The 19,097-nt window shown below is 37.4% G+C and overlaps 1 protein-coding gene and 1 long non-coding RNA gene across 3 annotated transcripts in view; one reads left to right on the top strand and one right to left on the bottom strand.

Moving 5' to 3' along the window:
* ZFPM2 (zinc finger protein, FOG family member 2) overlaps positions 1–19,097 on the top strand; it is a 427,337-nt gene that overhangs the window by 162,873 nt on the left and 245,367 nt on the right. The window lies entirely within an intron of this gene.
* Positions 13,163–18,743, bottom strand: LOC116659879. The gene is made up of 3 exons (XR_004315246.1): positions 17,993–18,743; positions 16,214–16,215; positions 13,163–13,173 (listed from the first exon to the last, which is right to left on the bottom strand). It is a non-coding gene; the product is annotated as an uncharacterized LOC116659879 (long non-coding RNA).

Below are 19,097 nucleotides of genomic sequence, written 5' to 3'. Positions count from 1 at the left end.
TTTTTCTGATGAAATCCCCAGTGGAGTCAGTAAAATTAACATAGAATATTTAGCTTTTGCCATTTCTAGAATCGATCAGATGCTACTTTGTTTCACTAAAAACCATGTAAGAAAGATTCCAGTGTCTGTGACTCCTCAAATCTTATTACTGCTCCTTCAAGAAAATGGATAGTGGCTGATCTAATGATTAATCAGTGGTGATCAATGAGATCTATATAGCCAACTTAAATACAAAAGGCGGTAAAATGTCATACCGTAAATCTATTTTATGTCTGTTGTATAAAGAAATTTTAAAGTTTCAAATTCCAATAATAGTAAAATATGACATAAATGTATGCAGAATATTTTAGCTTGTGTTGGACAGAAATATGTTATTGAGGAAGAACATATTGTAACTCTTCCTTTAACTGAGTGATATTTTTTAAAACACAAATAAATCTGTTTCCAAATCACACACAATGAAGAAGCGAAAAAAAAAAAAGTGTCTTCCCTAAAGTCAAATGTAAAGAAGCACTGTAAATATCATGAATAAATGTCACCTCCTCACAGTGTTAGTAAACGGCAAAATAAAGCATGTCTCTTATCTTTTTTGGCATAATTTAAGATAGTTTATTATTTTGGAGCAGCAAGCAGAGCACTTGTTAGATATCATCATTTGGTCACAGATTGGTAAATATATCAATTCTGTGCTGAGAGAAGGATTATCCTCAACCCACTCCACTGAAAATAATTACAGACATATTCATAAATGTTTTGAACATGCAACTTTCATCAGGTTTTCACCTACACTCACATAGACGCACACAGAGCTTATTATTAGCGTTGATTTTCCAAGTATTTTATAACAATTGACACTGCATTTTCTCCATTAGAAAGCAGAAACTTCTAATTCAGATTTTAAGAAAAATTAAATGTAGTATTAAAAAGGAAAACGACTTTATATTTTAAACTTTTTGTCTTCCAGCTCCTGAATCTCTCTCAAATATTTCTTGCCTTGGGACTATTTGGTACTTTAGTCTGTTGCCGTCAGGATGGAACTTTGAGAAATACCATTAAATAAAATTGTACACATTGTATTTTATTACTTATAATAAACATTACCAGTAAAAAGTTCATTTTATTATTTTTACATAAACATTTCAACATAGATCCTAAAGAAAACATGAAAACATATATATTAGTATGGTTGAAGTGGATTCCTTTAAGAGGTATGTAGTAAGAGATAATTTTAGAAAGGTTGAGAGAGATGAGAGCAGAGAGAATCCATGTGTGTCAGACCAGGGCCAAGTTTAAACTTCATTCAAGCAAATATTTTGTTATTATTAGTATTAATAAGATGATTTTATACTTTTTAACCTAAGAGCTCCTGATTAGAGCTACCTAAGAGAAAAATATATCTATTTGAATTAGTATATACCACATTTATTCATGTCTTGAAATGTATCGTGTGTCTCTGAAATGCTCCGGCCCACACAAATCGTTGACTGTAAGTGATCTCAGACTGGGGACGACTGCCTGTGTCTATTGTGAAACCACCTGGGAACTTCCTCCTGAGTCCTTTTAACCCAGGACACGGGGATTATTTCAGCAATATCACATATTGAGAAGGAATATGGGCATTGGTTACAAGTTCAGACTTTGCATCTAACCAGCCTGGTGATTTTGGACAAGTTATTTAATCCAGCTGAACTTCAGTTTACTGATCACAATTTTGTGGTAATACTGCCTATCTCAAAATGGTGCATGTGAAGTTCAAATGTGACAAGAAAAGTGACAGCATAATGCAAACTGTGAAGTGCAGCGATACAAGTGTTACATACCCTTGGGCACAATAAAATAGCTTCTATTTGAATAGAGAGTAAAATATGAAATGCCCTGAAATAGACTCCATTTCATTCTCAGTTGGTTTGGCCGCAGAGTACCATGATGGTCCAGCTAACAACACGTCTTGTTTGGTTCTGGGGAAACGAGTTGACTTCTGATTGAGAGGAGAAAACAGTCACCCCGCCCACCCGCTCCCATCATCACCACTCTAATCATAAAACTGAATTAGAATGTGTTCTTGAGAGTAATTGGAACTGATGAGTAGGTTGGGTTGATTGCAGTCTCTTTCTGGTGGTAGTGGTGGAAAATTAAGGATTTCCTTAGATTGAAACAAGGTATAAATAACATTTATTGGAGAAGAAAAAGTTATTTGTCAAGGAAGGAAAGAGGGGGGAGTTTCCAGGCTGCTCAGAGTGCCAAGGAACTGAGAAGCTGCAGAATTCCAGATGCTTCCAAGAAAATCTTAACACCCACCTCATATCGTAGTTTAACCGTTGATCACGTAGCGTTTTCAGAGAGCATCCCCAGTTTCTCTTGGAGAATACTTCTCTGTTTATGACAGCGACATCACATCAGATAACACGAGAGATCCTTTTGGCAGCCGCTAGAGCACCAGTCCAACCAGTAACACACAGTTTCCTGGCCACGTCACTAATTCCTGTTGGAAACTTAATCAGCTTTCTGTCTCTAGCAGCAGAATCCTGACTGATAAGAGAAGAGGCTCATCTGTGGGTAGTCGACCCCCACTCCCACCCTTCCAGTTTATCAGCTTCTGACCAGTTCATAAATCAGTCTGTGGGATTTTTTTTTTTTTTTTGGTTTGGTTTAGTTTTATCAAAATGTATTTCTTCTCTCATTGTAACAGTTAATACTTTAATAAGAGAACTTAACCAGGGACGTTAGGAAGTTAGTTAGAGACATCTTACAGGCGCCTCCTCCCTTGTCAGTGACAAGGTAAGGTAATCCTATACACAGGCTGCTATTGTGAGCTGAGAAACTGGCCTCCTTCGCTGCCAGAGACCAGATGCACCTCTCTCTATCCTAATCTGTAAACGACTTAAAGGAGCCTTATCTCGGGGCTCTTCGGCTTCATTTCATGCTTGATTTACTTTAATTTGTCTGATAGGGCACAAGGATTTGGAGACGGCCCATCTTTCTGCAGAAAACGTTCAGATTTTTTTTCCCTGGCATTGTTGTGTTGGGGTTTGGGATTTTTTTTTTTTTTGAAAAAAAATTTTTTTTAAATGTGGAAGAAATCTTGCTCCAGTGTGGCAAGCCGCTTGAGTGTGTTTAGATTTAAGCTACCCCAGCAGAAAAGAGTTTGTGAAGTGGTGTGATTGTGTGATGGGCCCCATTTACATTGAAATCACATTATGCGATATATCAGGATTCCTGAAGGGAGCAGTGCAGTCGAGCGCCGGGCCCACAAGATACTTTGAAAGGCCTATATATAGCAACAACAATTGATAGGAGATTTTACAGGAGACTTTATAAATATGTAAATAGGCGTTATCTGATTGGGTTCTGTGGCTACACATCTGTACCTCAAAGGAAGCAGAGCTGTGAGAACTACCAGGAAAACAGTAGTTTGCATTCTAAGTGAGTCTGAGAGATAGAAATGTTCCCTGGGTTGACAGCAGGTCAGGGTGGAGGCACTTTGCATACCTTGGAGGGGAAGAGTCTGTGCCTGGGAAGGGATCCCTTCCTTCTCCCAGAAAGAAAGACTCTCCACTCCCGGAGTTTGCATTTGTTTTATAACTGCTCAGATCGGTAGCTGTTGACCTTTCACCCTTCTTGTTATTTCTTTAAATTGTTCATGCGATATGGTTCCAGGGGGAATTGCTCTTACGTTTTTGCATTTTAAAAAATGTACTTGCGGTGACCCAAGGGAAAGAAAATAAAGTCTTTGGTACATTGATCCCTTGATTAGTTATTTCCTAAATGAAAATGGAAATACTATTAAAGCAGTAATAATGTTCCATCTTAATAGTTGAGGAGTCAATAAATGACTCCCATGTGCTTCATTAAGGATCTTAATGAAGCCATTTTTGATGGCTGAACTTTACATTATCCTTTTTTTTCCTGTTCTTTTCTCGCTTTTTAAATTTTTTTTTAAAACTAGGAATCATTTAAGGAAGGAAAGTAGAAGGTATGAAACGTTTCCTTTATATTGAGATGGTTGCCTTTGGTAAAATAATGTTAGTGCTAATTTTGTGGGGGAGGGGGTAAATTCTTATGCAGAAGATAAAACACAAGGATTACTTTTCATGTAGTACACACTTAAAATAAAGCAGCCCCAGCCATTCTGTATTCTGTGGTCGTTTAGACATGGGATCTGTAGCTGTGGTACAGTGCTCCGACGTGCCTCCGTCCAATCCGCGAGCAGTAACTGAGATTAACCAGTCCTTGTTCAGCATCTGCTGCTTCCCCACCATTTAATGCTGAGCTGCTGTTTCCCTTTGTGCAATCTTGTGCCTCTCTTTCCCTTTGCCACAGAAGACGCTATGATTCCAGCCTTCTGTGTCTAAATAGGTGGCCTTGGAGACTGTTGAAGAGCTAAGTCCCCTCATACCCCCATATGGAGTGTATATGTATAAAGTAGCTTAATGCAATTTACTTTCAAAAAATCCAGCAAAAATAAAGACTTCTTTATTGAGGGGGAACATTGCTTGTGGATGGGTTAGTTGGGCTATTTGGGCATATCTGGGCAGGGGGCTCTGCTTATTTTGTTTTCAGTTTCCAAGGTATCGCTTCACTTTGGAATCTTATCTTGTAGATGATTCTCTCTAATGAAATGATGGCAAACACTATTCAGTTAGGAAATAAAGTAACTGACTATGGTTAAAAATATGCAAAAGGTATTTTGTCTCTCTGCTTCTGATTTCCCCCCAGCCCCAGTTGTCAGTAAAAATCTCTAGGTGCAATGAGATGATTTAGGGGATGAGAATTTTCTTCTGACGTTTTTGTGGAGAGGCTGCAAAACAACTCTGAAGAGAGTGTATTGGCTTATTCAAGTCAGCAGTTGTCTCACGCACACCCTCTGATGACAGTGTAATAGTCAAGTTTCCAGTTAGGAAGAACTGGACTGCAGACTCGGGGACTGGGGCGAGGGTTGTCAGGGGGCTGGGTTGACCCTCTGATGCCTCAAGAATGCCCGACCCTTTATGCTCCACAAGCAGGTCTCCAAAGGTGGAGGACTTAGAAGGTCTCAAAATATGTTCACTGCCTGAGAAATTTTACCCTTATCTTAGGAATCTGTATACAGGCTTTAGAGTGCTTGGATGTCTGTGGTCAGTCTTCATTGGTGGTTGCCTGGTGTTTGAGACAGCAGGGCTACAGACAGTGCAGGACCCCTTGATTCAAGCCTGCAATGTAGCGCTCCGGAATGTTCAGTCCCTGGACAGCCGCTGAATCTGCTCTCAGAGCAAGAATGATCTTCATTCAGGATTGGTGGGTCACTGTGGTGGTTGGGGGTGGGGGTGGGGATAGCTCAGTGGTAGATTGCATGCTGAGCATGCACGAAGTCCTGGGTTCTATCCCCAGTACCTCCATCAAAAAAAAAAAAAAACAAACAAAAACACACAAAAACTAGTTGGTCGCAGCCAGACTGGCCTGGAGCAAGCTTCTATTGTTGGTGTTCTCTGCCTTCCCGCTGACAGACCCTGACCATTCAGCGGCCTCCACCTTCACTTAACTCCTCACTCTCCCAGATGCTGAGCTTCCCATCTTTCTTTCACTTTCTCATTTGCAAACACATTTTATCCCAAGAAAGATTCTGATAAATCTGGCCACACTGAGAGGGAAATAACTGATGAAGTATAAGTTACTATCTCTTTCAGTCCTATTTGAATTTTAGCAGGTATCAAGACCAAATGCAAAAAAAAACCCCAACAAATTCTGTTTCTATGGTCGGGAGATGGGCAAGTATTTCTCAGTTCTTACCTAGGAGGTGATTTCTGGAGCCAGCCCAAATCATGGCAGTGGTTGTCACAGGCCCTTGTTTTATTTTGACTTTAGAGAATGCTGTTTGTTAAGTGGACAGAAGTATTCTATTTAGAACTCTTCCAAACTCTTCACTCTATTGATCTGACACCAACTTATTTTGGAATTTTAGTGGAATAATTATTTCAGTGGGTAAGAGTTTAGTACTGAAAGGTCAAATAGTCCAATATAAGCTAGTAATTTCTTTAGAGAAAAAAGCCTTTCTTTTGAAGGTCACAGATTTATACCCTGAACCATTAGCTACAGCTGTTGCCTACTCTTCATTATAGAAATCGCTTGAACTGTACAGATCAAATCAGTAATCCAAAACCAGCAAGACAATTGTAGTGGCACTGAAGAGTGAACTTTCTGAGCAAAAGGCTATAAGTATTACATTCTTGAAATGATCTTAAGATATTGGGAGTTCCATATTTGGCTAAATTACTGGGCTGTTTCAGAAAATAATGGCATTTATATATGAGAGGCATGGGTGTTGAATTCAGATGGTCATGGCTTCAGATTACAACTTTGACCCTTGTACCCTGGTTGACCTTGGGTCTCATTTCTTCTTCTATAAAATGGGAATAATACTAAGTACCTGACAGACTTGTTAGGATCGAATGTAGTATGTTTTGTCAAACGTGAAGCACTATATTTATTGCATGGAAGACATTCTATTAATAGTGGATATAATAGTAATAATGAAAAAAGTTAGATTTTGCCTTTTATATCACTGGTGGTTCATTTCCACATAAAGTCAATAGTCAATCGTGTGTTATAAATTTCTCCTTCACTCTGGCTTTTAAGTGGTCTTTGATAAATGGTGGGACTCCAGAAGTTTTATTTATGTTAAAGGGTGGATGTTTTCAAAAAGAATTGCAAAGAGGAAAATACGCCCTTAAGATTTTGAATGATTTAATATGCATGATTAACTTTATAAATGTCAGAGGAGTATATTGTTTGATTTTCTGTAAATTAATTGATCAAATAACTGTGTCTTTGATGTAAGGTGGTAAAGCCAAAAGAAGAGAATGTTATTCATTCTAAAACGGCAGTGGGTTTCTCATACCATAGGAATTTTAATAGGGAAGGCAGTATTGGAGGATTTTTACATCAGCCCACATATCATATGCCAAAAGTATGTACGTGTGTGTGTGTGTGCATATTATGGTAGTTTTCTTTTTTGCACTTTTAAAATATTGATACAGCTTCAGCTTCTCTTGTTAAATCACGGTTTTGTGAATCTTTTTGAGGTTACTGTTATCCTAATTTAAAGTCTGCCTGCCTGGTGAATGAGTCTCAGCAAACTAGTCCGCTCCTGTGTTTTCTGCTGTGAAATGGAAGAAACTAACATGCAAAATAGCTGGTAAATAAGAAAGAGACCCTACTGGTAATAGACAGAAGAAGGTGAGTCAGAGTGGTAAATTACATTTTTCTTCAGATTGGACATAATTTTCTATCCTAGATATTTCTCAAGGCCCTTTATGAATTCCAGCTTCTGTCTTTTCTTATATTTATGGTTTCACTAACATCCTCAGGTAGCGAAATACCTGCACTCATGAATCATTTGCAGATAATAGTGGTTCAGACACTCTCTGTCCAAATTGATAATGGGTATCTGATCCAAGGCGATGCCTGTTTTTTAAGGTCTATATAAGGAGTTCATGGAGGAAAAAAATCCCCTTTTCTCTGATCTCATGTTCATTATCACATCCAATAGTTAGTATCCTAGATGTAGAAATGTAGAGTAAGGCAAACTGGAGAGCTGCTCTATTGTTTGAGTCTCCAAATTACTCTATAAAAAGCACATCTATTCCAGGCAGAATCCCTGTGCATTTTGTGCTATTAGCACTCATGAAAAATGGAGGTTATATTTGCCTTTCTTCTTCATGTCTGCATCCTTCTCAAGTATTTGAATCATTACTTACGAAATTGTATTTTTTTAAGTTGAATTTTCACTTATGAAGGATTTAGTATATTTGCTTTACAAAAAAAATTGAATTTATTTGTAATATTTAGTATATTTTTTAATGAGCTAATGTTCCATTTGACTTCTTTGAATTTGCTTTCTTATTTTATTTATTTTGGAGGGGGTGAGGTAATTAGGTTTATTTATTTATTTTTAGAGGAGGTATTGGGGATTGAACCCAGGATCTGATGCAAGCGAAGCATGTGCTCTACCCCTTGAGCTATTGCCTCCCCTCTGAATTGTTTTGTAAGGGTAGAATATATAATCCCTTTCATAAAGTAATGATGATTTAATCACTAGCTCTCAATGTATGGTGTGCATGAGTCATCTTGGGAAATAGTGAAAAATGTAGATTTCTGGATTATACCCACAAAGACTCGAAATAAATTGGTCTAGAGTGGAGATTTTAGAGCGATAGACAGACAGAGAGATAGATGAAAGCTGGATAGTTATGATGCAGGTAGCACTTAGATCAACACTGAGGTCTTAGAAGACACCGTTGACTTTCCAACTGAGATTTATACTGATGAATTACAGTTTCCAATTTACATACATAGCCTACGTGTTTCTAGCATTAGTCCCTTGTGCAGTCCCACTAAGAAGATGCCTGGAGTGCACTGTGGCTGCGGACAACACAAGTTCCTCACCATCTCCATTCAGCCCTACTGGTTGTTGTGGGAAGTCTCACTGTGAACAGCACATTGCATTTCCTTCCCACACCGCACATTGTTCCCTCTGCTTGAAGTACACTCCTCTGTCCCCTCTTTTCTGAGCCTTAGCTCAACCATCCCCTCCCCAGGAAAGCTCGCCTGCCCTCCCTAAGGGGCCCCATCTTAAGGATTCTCATCCTACCATGTGCTCTCTTTACAGCACTTGTCACAATTGCAATTTGTGTCTGTGTGATGTTTGATTATTGCTTGTAAGACACAGATTATGACTTACTTTTTGTTTATTTGTTTCTGGTTGTACCCCTCGAGATTAATACTGTCCCTGCACACAGTAGGCTCTTAGTCAACATCGATATGAATAAATACATTAAAGTAACCCTTCATCGCACCCGCTGTTAAAGATACCTAAGTTTATTAAGGTTATGCATTAAGTTTCTGTTCTTTGTGTGAATGATTTTTTTTGAAGAACCAGGGGTACCATTAGCAACTTCAGTAACTCAGGAAACTGGAGAGCCCTAGAAGGTAAATGCTGAGAGGGGAGGGGGTGTGCACTAAACAGCATCCCCTGAACTGTGGGTCACAAGAAGACTTGGAGAATATTTAAAACTATTGAACTCTTCGTGCCAAATAGACTTAACTGTTGATTAATTTTAAATAGGAAGATATGTGGTTAAGGTAACAAGTATTAATATATTCAGTGTTTTTCTCATGTAAATATTTTTTTAACTGAAGTGTAGTCAGTTTACAATGTGTTAGTTTCTGGTGTACGGCGTAGTGATTCAGTTGTACATATGTGTATATATATTCCTTTTCATGTTTTTGTTCGTTATAGGCTATTACAAGGTACTGAATATAGTTCCCTGTACTGTACAGTAAGGCCTTGTTTATCTGTATACATAGTAGTGTGTATCTGTAAATCCCAAATCTCATGTAAATCTTGATTGTATTAGAAATGCTCCACTATGATGCCACTGTCCGTCTTCTCTTCAGGAGGCTGTGGGATAGGTATGAAGAGGAAGACTGTGCATTTATTGTGTGTACTGTGCTCCAGGCATCATGTTTATACTTTGCATGTAGTTTTCCACTTGATTGTCACAACTCTCCTGTGAGTTGCAAGGAGTAAGGTTGAAAGCCCCAGGGAACAACCATCGACTCAAAATCATACTTAATTTTTTCAGCTTATATTTTGTTTTGTTTTGTCTTAGATTCCTACACTAAGATCCTCAGACCCTGTTCTTATATTACTTTGCAAATGTTTGTAAGAAATAACAGAGCCTAATATGAATAATCTGGAGAAAGGACTGGCTTACACAACTGAAAATGCCAAAGGCTCATGATGCATTTTGGGTGCAGCCTCTGGTTCTTTGCTGATCTCTTGGCTCTGCCTTCTTTTCGGTTTCAGCTGCATTCTTAGGTTAGTTTCCCTCGTGGTAGCAAAATTTTCTGGACCTTTACACACACACATTATAGAGCCCAGAGCTAAGGAGCTCTTATGTCTAGGCATTTTTTTACAAAAGTCTTGACGTTGATTTTGAATGCTCTGTCTTGAATTGCACGTCAGCTTGAACCAATCAAGAAGCATTGTGGAGGAGATCATGACTAGACTTAGTCAAGTCCCATGCATTATTACCTCTCTTGAGACAGGAGGGATCAGTTTTTCTCAGCCACATAGAAATTATAGGAAGAGAGGAAAGGAAGGCAACCCATGCATTAGCTGGTCTTCTCTTGAAAAGTGCTTAGTAAGGCTGTAAGCAATAATGTAGGATAAATGTGTTTGGAGACAACTGATATTTTAAAGTGATGTTCTTATCTGGATATACAGTAGACAACCCTAAACAACAGTAGTTTTTAAAAAAAAAACTATTTTTAATCTTTAGAAAGTTGGGCTGTATCAGTTGAGGTTGAGCAGCATTTAAGGAAAACAAATCTGATGGCTCAAGCTGAAGATGGCATGTATCTGAATGTCTATAATGATAACACAAGGATTGTATAATACATGGGATAATGCTATTGACTAATTGTTTCTGTTTTCTCTCCTTTAACAGTACTGTTTGCTCCTCTATCTAATACAGCCCTTACAGAATTGATAGATAAAATAGTAAACATTTATAGAAAGATGACTATGTGTCCAGCATTGTTTCAGAGTACTATGTGTAATCTTCACCACATTCCAATGAAATAGGCACAACTATCCCCATTTTCCAGAAAAAGAAACTGAGGCCTCACAATTAGTAACAGTGATGTGGAAATACAAACATGTGCCTCCTGCTCGTGAGCTCTTCCTCTAACCACTGGATTATTCTCAGTCCAGAGTCATACAAAAAAGACCTTCAACTTATTGCTTGAATAATGTTCAGTTATTTGTTGACACTTTCATTCCCTTTGATTTTTAAAGTGTGCATCCACAGATGACTGGATAGAGAAGATGTGGTATATACATATGATAGAATATCACTCAGCTATTAAAAAAAAAAAGTGAAATTTTGTCACTTGCAACAACATGGCTGAACCTGGAGGGCATTATGCTCAGTGAAATATGTCAGACCGAGAGAGACAAATACTTTGTGTTTTCACTTATATGTGGAATCTAAAAAACAAAGCACATTAACAAAACAGAAACAGATTCACAGATACAGAGAACAAACTAGTGTTGCCAGAAGGGGGAATGGTGGGTGGATGGTGAAATAGGTGAAAAGGATTTAGAGGTACAAAGTACCAGTTATAAAATAAATACATCACAGAAATGTAATGTGTAGCCCAGGGAATATAGTCAGTAACATCATAATAACTTTGGCACATAAGCCCGTACAAATATCGAATCACTGTCGTTGTATACCTGAAACTAATACAATGTTGTAAGTCAACCATACTTCAATAAAATAAACAATGAAATTAAATAAATAAAACAAGTTCTGTAAGGCCACTTACTACACTTCAGTAATTTACTTCAGAACAAAGGATGTGGAATGGAATCACATCATGGATTTAAGCATGTTCTGATATTTGCACTAAATCATACTAAGGTTTAACCAGATCCTATCACCAGTTTCAAGGATAACAATTGTTGAGTCTTAAGTAACAAAATGCTTTGGTTGAGACCATTAGTTTCAGTGAATGAATTCTTTGACTAGAGGGATCCAGACTCAGTTGTGTTAAATTTAGTCAAGATGCACTTTGTTCCTCTGAAAATGATTCTCCTTGACAACTTGATGATATAAATAAAAACAATCACTCTTTATAACCTTGATCATTGTGGCCTCTTTTAGAATTAGCCAATATTTATTTTATTACCATAACACAGATAATAACAAAATAATCAAGGAAATACTTTGCCCTGAAAATTTTTGGACCAAGTTGATTTTATCTGAGTTAATTCAGTCAGAGGCACTCTGAATATTGATAACATCTCTGTCATCTCCTAGACACCTCTTTTGTAATTATCCAAGAATTTGGAGAAATGAATGCCGTCTTTGAAGAGGGGCCGACCACAACTGTAACTGATATATTCATCTATTTGTCACCCTTTCCATCTGTGTTTACAAACCATGCCTACACACCTGTGAATCATGAGCATGTTCGTACAGGAGCCTGTGCTGCGATTTCCTTGTGCTCGCTGGATCTGTTAACATAGATGCAGTTCTGGTTCTTCTTTTTAGCTCAGATGGATAGCAACTCCTCTTTCAAGGCACAGTTTATTTATTTAAATTAAAGTTAAATTTCACTTGTAGATTTGATAAACCACTTACTCTCTGTTGATTTAGTCTTCTCAAATGTCCAAACATTTTTATAGTTTTACACATCTCTCATGCATGAAAAATTGAGAATGTGTGTGGTGATTTGCTGAGAATGAGTCATGCACTGAAATCATGCAGATTCCTTTGTGTTGTTACAACCACTTAAGTGCTATAAGCAAAGAAGAAAAATAGGCGGAGCTGGCCTGAAAGGAGGTGTTTTCAGTGGCAACTGCTCTTTTAAATATAATTATTATGAAGGAAAAGCCTAGTTGAACATTGCATACATTTAAAAAATATGTGCTATTTTTTTGTGCAAGATGATGCAGTCTTCCTTAAATGAGCTTTGATTTCTACATTTTGGAACCTGGACAATGCTGGGATGTTTTGAGATTGAAATAGAGCACAATTTTAAGGAAAGCTACAGATTAGTTTGCGATACACCTGATGACAATTACGCAGATATAAGGAACTACATAGTGAATGGACAACAAGGCCTTTGGATATCTGTTAGTTAAGAGCAATTTTGCTTTAGGATTTGGGGGAAAGAATAATAAATGTAGCTAACATTTATTAAGTGCTTACTATGCACCACACACCATTCTGCAGTGCAAATATAAATAAATCATTTAATCCTCTCAACAACTTCACCGGGGGCAGGTATGTTTATCATCTCCAGTTTATCAGTGAAGAGACTGAGGCCCAGCAAGGTTTAGTAACCTGCCCAATGCTGCACAGCTAGTAGCTGGCAAATCTGAGATTCAGACACATTCCAGGACCCATATGTGTAAGGTGTTATGCTATGGTGTATAACTGGTGTGATGCGTTCAAAAAGTATGCACGGAATTTTGTCGTAGGTTTGTGAGAAATAAGGTAATGTATGTAAAACATATTAAAATGCCTGGAAAATAAAGGAAAATGGGAGAAAACCCCAGAGCATCCCTCCTCCCAAAGATTCTTGAAGAGCTGAAGGTTCTTTTGGGTTGGCACTCTTCTGATCCTGGATTCCCATATACTTGTTTGCCTCCAGTATAAGTTTCATAACACAGATTGGAGATAACATGGTTGATAAATTAGGGAACACGTTGACATTATGCAGATATTTTTGAGTTATAATGAAACTGGATTTGGAACCCACACACATAATAAAAGAACCCGTTTTCTCACACACAGCACAGGGACATGCGATGACACCGTTTGAGCGCCTCTTGGATTTGGTTTCTCACTGATGGTCTTAAGTGTCTTGACCTTACTATTGATGGCCTAGATTTTGGTTTCCTTTTATGTGTTCAGAATGTTTAGATGTGATTTTGTACATTTTGGTTAACCTATTACCTTGCAATAACTATTAAATACGTATAGCTGTAAAATACTTTTGTTACTAGAATTCCTGCAGGAAAAATAACTTTGCGCTGGTCTCAGATCCTCTAGTTTCAAACTCTCCTTTTCTAATTATAGCAAATTAGAAACAATGAATTTATTTTAAAAATTTACAACATGAATTCTTTGATAAGCTATGTTCTTAGGAACACAAATAACCTGTTATTGTAGAAGAGAGCATTCCAAAGGGAAATATAAAAGAAAATAACTATTAAATTGATGAAGAAGGATCAAAAAGATAAATACATTTAAGTGTTAAATTCATACAGAGTAACGGTAATGTTTAAGACAAGCATTTCAAAACAAAATAAAGGCCAATACATTTTTTAATAGGAAGAAATAAGAAAGGTAGAAAGTGTTTAAACAGAGAAGGCATTTAAACTGATATGACTGTGCTATGTATAAAGGGATCACAAGAGCATTTAGTATCATAGCTAGGTATCATCTTCTCCAGGACTATGCACATGCTCAGTCACACAGGTCAATTACTTGTTAATATCAGCGGGCTGTGAAAGGGCAGCATGGGAAAAATAAAACAAAATCAGCTTTTTGTTGTAGAATCCAGTGATAAGCTTTGTAACACTATGTAAGGGAAAAATATATTACTTAATTCAACCTAATAAAGTTACACATTGTGGAGATGTATACACACACATTTACACAAGTATATATGTTCGTATGACATAGTCCCTTTTTTCTAGCGTCATTACTCAGGAAGATAGATACATGCCTAGCAGCAGATGGTTTATTGTGATAAGTATTGTCATAGAGGAACGAAGTGTTCCAGTGATGAACTGGGAGTGGACAGAGATTATTTCTGGTGGGAAGGATATGGGGAAGCTATTTTGGAATAGGTGGTTTTTGAGGTGGACTTTCAAGTAAGGGTAATTGACAAGGAGATAGCTCATTATATGCAGAGTGCCCAAGTATAGATAACAACTTGAGGAAAGACTTATGGACAATTTCAGATGACAGGAAATATAAAGGGGGTGACTGGAGCCATAAAGCATTGAGATAAGTTGGTAACAGAGATATGCAAAGTATTGCTGAAGACTTTTGAGTGCCAGCCTAACTAGTTAGGGAGATTACTGTGTTGAAATGATCATGAATAATTTACGTATGTGTTAAAAATGTGATCTTGCCAGCAGGATCAGGGTTTAAGATGGTAGACTCAGAATATGTGCCCACAACCCCTGCTGTCTCAAGTCCCATAAGGATTTGTCAGAAGGAGATGTATGTACACACATGTACACAATGGTCTGGAAAACAGCTAAGAGGACCACCAGAAAACCCAGAAACTGACCAACTTCTAGAAAATAGACATTGAATAGAGTTGGACTCATAAAAACAAAAACAAACAAAAGATAGAGCTCCAGGTACTTTCAAAAACAGCTGTGAAGGAAAAGAGCATTTCAGTGAAACTTGTGGCTCCGAGGAATCCATTCAAGGGGGATGGGAGAGTAATGAGCCAATCACACATATGTAATGAGTGGCTTTAAAAAATTATGTAAACATTTAACAAAATGCATTTAAGTTGTTGAATTGATAGAAAATTGTAGCATACATTATGGAAATAAAAAAGTAAGGATTACCATTACTAGAACAGCAATGGGACGTGTAACTTTCAAATAACTAAGGGAAGAATTTGCCCTCTACAGATATAAAAACCTGTTCTGTAAGTAAAATAATTAGAAATCAGTAGAATAATTAGAGTTAGTAGAATTATGTTAGTGTAAGAAAAGACAAATGAAAGAGTAGTGCAGAATCCATCCAGAAACTGATTCACACATACTTGACTATTTAGTATGAGATAAACTCATATAAAACAATGAACTGGAATGAGCTATTTGGTAAACATTTGGCTTGCCATTTGGAAATAAATAAACTAATATGACATCTCAAATTGCTAACAGTGCTAGCCTCTAGTGAAAGGATTAGAGTAAGGGAACTAAAAAAATTATACTTTTCAAAAATCAATGCTTTAGATGGTTTTTAAAGAACTATATTCAGGCATTACTTACATGCAAATTTAGAAGGAAGAGTAAGAAGCCATGTCTGAGTGATCAGCAACTTTTGACTTGTCACACATAACCAAACTAAATGGTAGCTGTTTCCTAATAGGGACATCAATTTGAAAGCTTTGAAAATCAGAATAAAAATATAGTCCTTTATAAATCAGCAGAGTTTAAGTCTGTATAGTCTTATGTTGAGAAATCGTACTGAAAGTTTATTTTTGCGTTGAGTTCAGATTTTATTTCAATTTGAAATTATAATTTTTATCTTCTCTAATTGGCTATACAAATTTGGAAGTTGAAAACTTTTGCAAAAATACCTAACTGGGTCCCACTGCAAAGCCTGTCCTCTTACTCCTTAAACTGCATTGTGTCTATGTGCCACTTAGTGGCCGCCTTCATTAGGCACATCCAGTAAATATTTTAAGTAGAAATACAGCATAGTGGTCTTGATAGCATGAAGTACCAGGTCTAACTCTTAACTTTAGCCCTTGCTCTGACTTTGAGCAGATTAATTTAATCTCAGTTTTTTTTTCATCTATAAAATGGGGATAAATTTATCTCATAGTATTGGTTTTTGAAATGATGAAATGCAGATACTCAGTTACAATACTTTGCACATACTACTCAACAGACACTATGTACTACTCCTGGAAAAGAATGATCCAGTAAGTTTCTCAAACATGGATGAGAAAGCTTATGAATCTTCTATGTCCAAGTTGTATAAGATGTTACCTTTTCACCAATTCCCTAGAGAACATGCGCTTGATATTAATTGGGCTCTATTAGAAGATATACAAAAGTAGATCCATGTAAAAAAGCTTTTAAAGTCCACTTACTTGTGCTCCACATGTCCTAGTATTCTGTAGCTACAATACTTATTCCAATCTTGGGTCTTATCACCACTGCTAGGAAGAACAGCATGCAGCGACCCAACCAGGAATGATGCATCAAGAATTACGGCCTCCAGTGCTTTGAAGTAAATCCTCTGAAAGAGTCATTTCTTCTCTGCTTTGTTGCATCAGTTACCGCACCTCCCTACTTCCCTGCTGGTGATGCCTGCTACCATGTTAGTAAAATTCTCTGCAGATACTAACCTTAGAGGAGCCAGGACACTAAAATAACAGGAGGTTAGTTGATTTATTACATAGAGGAGATAATCAACCAGGTGACTGTCTGAGTCATTAGCAAGTTATTTTTCTGTGTATGTTGTATTTATGTCTAACTTTGACATCAGCTCAGGGTAGTGATGTCCACGCCCCCTATGGTCAAAGGCTACCAGGAGAGTATAGTGTCAGAACTGTGCAGTGCAAATGCATGGACTGTGTTAGTAGCCCATGTTCTTGACCCGACGATTTCAAATTGCTCACTGAGTAAGCTTCTTTATGTTTTCATTACTTCAATTTATTTAATTTTTGCCATTTGTTGCTTTTTTATTGTGGTAAAACATAACATAAAATCTGCCATTTTAATGATCTTTAAGGGTACAGTTCAGTGGCATCCAGCACATTTACTTTGTTGTACAACCATGACTACCATCCACCTGCAGAACTTTTTCATCTTCCCAAACTGAAACTGTATCCATTAACAATAGCTCCTTGTTCCCTCCTCTCCTCAGCTCCTGACAGCCACCTTTCTGCTCTATATGCTTTGACTACCTCATATATGTGGAATTATACAATATTTGTCCTTTTGTATCTGGCTCATTTCACTTAACATATCTTCAATCCATGTTGTATCATGTGCCCGAATTTCCTTTTTAAGGCAGAATAATACTCCATTGTATGTATGTAACACATTTTGCTTATTCATTCATCCATTGATGGCCACTTGAGTTGCTTCCACCTATTCACTGGTTATTGTGAATAACGGTGCTACAAACATTGGATGCTGAAATATCTGTTTGAGTCCATGCTTTCCGTTCCTTTAGGTATATATCCAGACATGGAATTGCTGGATCATATGGTAATTCTAAGTTTAATTTTTTGTGGAATTGCCATACTGTTTTCCACAGAGGCTGCACCATTTTATGTTGCTTCAATTTAAAGCTGTATCTACCTAGAGTTCCTGTGACTGTCAAATAAAAAAAATGATGTAAAATTACTCATAGCCTCTAAACACGTCTGTGTTAAGTATTAACTCTATTGAGATCCCAAATGTGTAGAAAAGTGCTTATACTGTGTAATTGAGGGGTTTTGGGGAGGTGTAATTATGTAAATGCTGGAACGTTCACTAAAATGGATTAGATGCTGAATAAAATGTAACCTTTTCTTGATAGACTAAGGCCAGCATAATTGTATGTACTTATGACCTTAAATCCTCTAAGAGAAGAAGGATTCTGATTCTCAGTGGTACCCTCAGTGCCCAAAGTTATTGCTCAGAAACATTTGCAGAGAGAGTGAATTAATTAGTAAAAGATGTCTAAACTATGCTTACCACTTCGTCCTATTTTGCCTTATCTAATTTGTCATGGCTTTGGCAAGCATGGAAACATTCCTGGGTATCACTCACACACACACACACAAACACGTTGACTTTTCAATTTTAGCATCAAGTAATGTTCGGACCAATAATTTGAGCAAGGTACTCTCTCTTTACTCAGTGGGTAAAATCAGAAAAAGAGTCTGTAAAGCCTTTGGTGTGGAACAGGATTTTCTCTCCACATCAGTTTGAGATGATATCTGTGATCAAAGAGACATATGCTGTTCGTGTGCTTCCTCTGTACTTCAGAACTGGCAGTGACCTGGAGGGTATTCGAGTGCCCTTATGCGGTTGCCTAGAAACTTTGGCCACGCAAGTGTCAACTTCCTTTCATGGCTCTGAGGGAGAAGGAGCCTCGCAGAGAGCTCGGGACTGTGTAGAGGGGGAAAGAAAGGTCCTTGTGTGTTTTAAAACAAGTGTCTCACCAGGAGATAATGGTTGAGCTGTGGGTTATAAATGATGCATTTTGTTCTTTTCGTCTTGCTGATGGCACAAGGGAAAAAAAAGTTCATCTCTCGCTTATCAAAATACTGTGACATTTCTTCTTCCGCAGGAAAATTTTCAATCACAACCTTCTGCAGCAACTGAGACCAAATTGAACAATTGTAAAACTCCGCAGTGTCTCATTAAAACCCGTGTTTGACCTCTGTTCTTTTATGTACCTCACGCAAAATAAATCACACACACAGACCCTCGCTAAAATTTGCTGCAATTTCCTACTTCATGTCTTTAGGGGCATGTGTACTACTTAGGACGCAAATAGGCTTTGTTTGGTTTTCGTTCCAAATTTTTAATATTTTGTGTTGCCATCAGCATAGTTACTTCTAAACCATCAGTTTTATGAGGTCTGTATGCTTTGAAGAAAAGCTTCACAAAGTTTCCTTGAAAATGAATGTATTTTTGAAAGCCATTTAGAAATATGATAAAGGTGAAAAGGCTTTTCTATGCCAGCCACCTCATGGCTATGTCATGAATATTAAATTTTGATTAAAATCCTGCGTCCATTTAGGTTTATATGGTTATTTGACAGGAGAGAGTTTCGCTTTCCAAG

The sequence above is a fragment of the Camelus ferus genome, chromosome 25 (genome assembly GCF_009834535.1).
Source record: "Camelus ferus isolate YT-003-E chromosome 25, BCGSAC_Cfer_1.0, whole genome shotgun sequence".
NCBI classification, from domain to species: domain Eukaryota; kingdom Metazoa; phylum Chordata; class Mammalia; order Artiodactyla; family Camelidae; genus Camelus; species Camelus ferus.
The sequence above is the reverse complement of the archived record's forward strand: the minus strand, read 5'-3'. Positions and strand labels throughout refer to the sequence as shown.